Genomic DNA, 4327 nt, shown 5'->3' with positions numbered 1-4327 from the left:
ACAGAGGGAGCCCGCCGGACGAGGGCGGCGTCGGGGGCACGGCCACGCGGGGCCGGCCCCGGTTGGCCCTGGGTTCCCGTGGGGCCGCGAGGTGGAAGGGCTGGGCGGCGGCCGCGGCCGCGGGGCACTCGCGCGGCTGGACAGCGGTGGGGGCGTGGCGGGGCGATGGGGCGACCGGTGAGGAGGGAGGAGGGGCGGGAGGAGCATGGAGGGAGCGGCGCTGGGGGCGGGGGGCGGGGGGGGGGGGGGGGGCCAAAAGGAGAGGGAGGCGGCGGGAGGCAAAAGCCTACAGCACCCGGTATTCCCAGGCGGTCTCCCATCCAAGTACTAACCAGGCCCGACCCTGCTTAGCTTCCGAGATCAGACGAGATCGGGCGCGTTCAGGGTGGTATGGCCGTAGACGCTGGTGGCTGCCGCCGGCGCCCCTAAGAAGCCTCGCGCGCGCGCGCGCGCGCGCTGTCGCCTGGTCCCTGTGACGCGCCGTCGCCTGGCCCCTGTGACGCGCGCGCCCGAGCCCCTGTGACGCGCACCGGACGCCCGCGTCCCCTGCGCCCCGCGCTCCGCCGCCTGCCGCCTGCCTGCCACTGCCTCCCGCCACCGCCGCCGCCGCCGCCGCCGCGGCCAGCCAAACCCTGCCCTGCCCTGCCCTGCCCTGCCCTGCCCTGCCCTGCCGCCCGCCCAGGGCGCGGGAGGCCTCGGGCACCCCGGGGACTGTGGGCGGGCGGGGCGCAAGTCTAGGCGCTCTCCCAAGCCGGCCCCGGACGCTCCAGGCCTCCTGTCCGCCCGCATCCCGGCGACGGGTCGCAGGACATCCGGCTGCTCTGCTCGGGGCCAGGTGGCCCGGGGCGTCGGGCGCGTCGGCGCGTCGGCGCGTCGGCGCGTCGGGGCCCCGGGCCCGCGAGGCCCCTCCGGCCCGAGGCGCCTCCCAACGAACCCGGGCCCAACAACCCCCGGCGGCCGCCGCTCCGGCCCGGCCCCAACTTGCCCAAATCCAGCTGGAGCCACCGGCGCGACCAGAGGGCATCACCGGAAACCCCTCCGGGGCGGGCGGCGGGGCGCGGGGAGACCAGGGCGGGCCACCCTTCCCCGCCCCGCCCCGCGCCCCGCCCACGGGACCCGGACCGCGCCCTCAACCCCAGGCCCCGCGGCCACCCTGGACAGCTCCTGACTGACCGACCTGAGAGACACAGAGACAGAGACAGAGACAGAGAGATTGAGAGGATCCGAGACACGGACCCAGACAGACACCCACCGGGACAGACACACAGACGCTCACGCTGACGCAGAGAGGCCCTGCCCAAGAGGCAGCTTCCCCACAGGAGGGCGGTGGTGCTTGAGCTGGGCCCGGGCAAGGAGGCGGGGGCCCTGGGGCTGGCGATCACCCCTGGGGCCCTGGGACGTGCAGACAGGGTCTCAGGAGTGCAGCGCTCCTGGGATCCCTGTCCCGCGACCCGGACGCCCAGGAGCCACGGACTGGCAGCCGGGCTCGGGCTCGCTCTCGCTCTCGCTCTCGCTCTCGCTCTCGCTCTCGCTCTGTGTGTGTGCGTTTTTGTGTGCGCCTGCGTGTCTGTGTCTGTTTGTGTGTTTCTTTCCTTCTCTCTTCGCCTCTTCGTTCTGGCTCTTTTCCTCTTTCTGCGGGGCGCCCCCGGACTTCCTGAGTTGACAGAACGACCAGCCAGAAAAGTCAGGACACGGAGAACTTCGCCCGAGAAACCAACGCAATCTACCAGACGTACAGAACCCCCTCCCCGACGACCACAGCGTCCACAGTCTGCTCGAGTGCAGGTAGGGACATTACCCAGGGTCTCCCACAGGTTAGGTCACCCGTTGAGTCTCCTTAGTTTTACCAAGATGGCTAGCGCGCCGAGGATGGACGGATGAGCGCAACGGTGTGATTACGGGGAGGGAAACGCACGTCCGAACACCCGTTGGTGCCTCCCGACGTCACCGGTATCCCCGTCCCGAGACCTCTGGGCTTCAGGGTTCCGGGCCGCAGCCCTCTCCCGTCGTCCACCCGGGATCCAGTGCGCACGATGTCTGCACTGCCCAGCTCAAGAGTTTGGGCCCTGTGGGCGTTCTTGGATCCCGTTGGAAAGGGGACCTCGGGACGCGAGGGAGAGGAAAGGGGCGGGGGTGGGGGGTGGGGGGGGCGGGCTGGGGGAAAGAGAGCGACGACGCCATCAACGCATGTCTGACCAGGACCTGGGCTGTGCCAGGCTCTCCATTTCCGACGGCACCGCGTCCCGTCGTCGGGGACGCCGCCTCTCGTCGGGACGTGTTGGCCTGCCGTCGGTCCTCCCGTCCCAGGCACGAGGCGGCGAACTCCCCCAAAGGCAGAGATTTTGGCACCTGCGTCCTCGGCTGCTGGGTCCGGCCCCAAGCAGGCACGCGGCCCGCAGGTGCCGGGCGAATGTCGGCGGAAAGCACTATGCTCACAGGGAAGGACGGCAGACGATGAGCGCGCACCAACCAGTGCCGCGCTCCGTGCTGAGCGGTGTGCTCCGTGCTCCCGCTTCCGTGCTCGCAACAACGCCACCGACGAGGCACTAACGGGACCCCCTTTCCAACCAGATGAGGCAACTGCCGCTCAGGGAGGGCGAGTCCCTCGCAGGAACGGCGGCCCTTGCTGCCGAGCCTTCGTTTGAGACCAAGCCTCCGGGCCCGCACTCTGGGAAACTTACGGAGACACAGCCCCAGTTCTCCCAGCAGAACACGCTCACCGGAGGTCAGATTGGGGGAGCCGTCGGAACCAGAACCACCCAGGGCGCTACCCTGCAGGGAGCGACGCGCGGCCCGCCCCGCCCCGCCGCCGCCCCGCCACCCCGCCATCCCGGGCAAGCAGGAAGCAGGCCACAGGTGCCCTGGGTCTGCTCTGGCAGGGAAAGTGGGGCCCACGGGAAAAGGGAAACACGAGGATATTCGCTCCCAGGATGATTGCTGAACGGTGAGAGGATGGAGGTTGAGGTCCTCTCTTCCTGCTGTGCCCGCATGTCCCAGCTTCTCCACAGCGAGCAACTATTGCTTTCTGTCCGCGGTGGGGAAGAGACGGCTTACCTTGATGAATTCCCCCCTTGAAAATGTAAAAGTCCGTGCGATCTGAGGCAAGTCTCCCCTCTCCTCCTCCCTGTCATCCCGGCTCTCCTCCCCTGGAGCAAACTCCCCTCCCGCTTTCCCGGATCCCCTTTCCGCGATAGTCTGCGCGGACACAGGCAGGGGAAGAGCAGACTTTCAAAGCTGCCCGAGCCGCACGAAATGAAAGCTGAAGCCAAGGAGCCAGGAAGGGCTGGCCGCTGAGGACGGAAATGTCCTCTCGGGGGACTCGTCCACTCCCTCTGGCAGACAGAGGCCAGGAGGGGGGCAGGACAGAGTGAGGCACCTGAGTGAGGGGACACCAAAACCCTGGGCGAGCGCAGCCAGATTCCTAATCCTTCCATCCAGTCTGTTCAGAATCAAAACGGATGCGAGGGATCCACGAGGAGCCAGACACCGACCTTTCAAACGAAGGCAGGACCCCCCGCCCCCACCCCCCAAAAGACAAAAGCGAAGACGGAGACGGAGTTGGATCCCAGCCGGGGAGCGGGGGGAGGCGCTTGAAACTTAGACACTTGGGGAAGGGGACGTCTTTAAGGCAAGACAACACAAAAGGACCCGTACCAACTCCGGTGCGGAAACGAGGGTTTCTCGCGAACGACGGTATCAAGGACAGCCAGGTGCCGACTTGGAGAAGCTGACACACGGCGCAGGCATCAGAAAATCCAGAAGCCGTCCCGCTTGGGATGGATGGCCAGGCCCGGAAGGCTCCTGTCGAGCCCAGTGGGCCCCGTCCTTCTGTAGGTGCTGTTTGGAGAAGCCTGACCCGGGGTCTTTCCTAGATGGGCTCTGGAAGACGGATGGGCTGCCGGCAGCTTGCCGAAGCTGTCCGGGCCTCCGCAGCCCGGAGCGGGATCCGTTCCATCGCACACCACGACTCGACCAACTGCTTGGGGGCCGCGCCGGCCGAGTGGACCGCTAGGGTCTCTCAGGAGCCTGGCGGGTGGGAAGAGGCCGCCGAGGACAGAGGGAGCCCGCCGGACGAGGGCGGCGTCGGGGGCACGGCCACGCGGGGCCGGCCCCGGTTGGCCCTGGGTTCCCGTGGGGCCGCGAGGTGGAAGGGCTGGGCGGCGGCCGCGGCCGCGGGGCACTCGCGCGGCTGGACAGCGGTGGGGGCGTGGCGGGGCGATGGGGCGACCGGTGAGGAGGGAGGAGGGGCGGGAGGAGCATGGAGGGAGCGGCGCTGGGGGCGGGGGGGGGGGGGGGGCAAAAGGAGAGGGAGGCGGCGGGAGGCAAA

General features: G+C 69.1%; 1 non-coding gene across 1 annotated transcript; it reads right to left on the bottom strand.

Moving 5' to 3' along the window:
• Positions 1 to 283: 283 nt before the first annotated feature.
• LOC139044609 (5S ribosomal RNA) lies at positions 284 to 402 on the bottom strand. The gene has a single exon (XR_011501676.1). It is a non-coding gene; the product is annotated as a 5S ribosomal RNA (ribosomal RNA).
• Positions 403 to 4327: the final 3925 nt, after the last annotated feature.

Source organism: Equus asinus, chromosome 2, assembly GCF_041296235.1.
Source record: "Equus asinus isolate D_3611 breed Donkey chromosome 2, EquAss-T2T_v2, whole genome shotgun sequence".
NCBI classification, from domain to species: domain Eukaryota; kingdom Metazoa; phylum Chordata; class Mammalia; order Perissodactyla; family Equidae; genus Equus; species Equus asinus.
The sequence above is the reverse complement of the archived record's forward strand: the minus strand, read 5'-3'. Positions and strand labels throughout refer to the sequence as shown.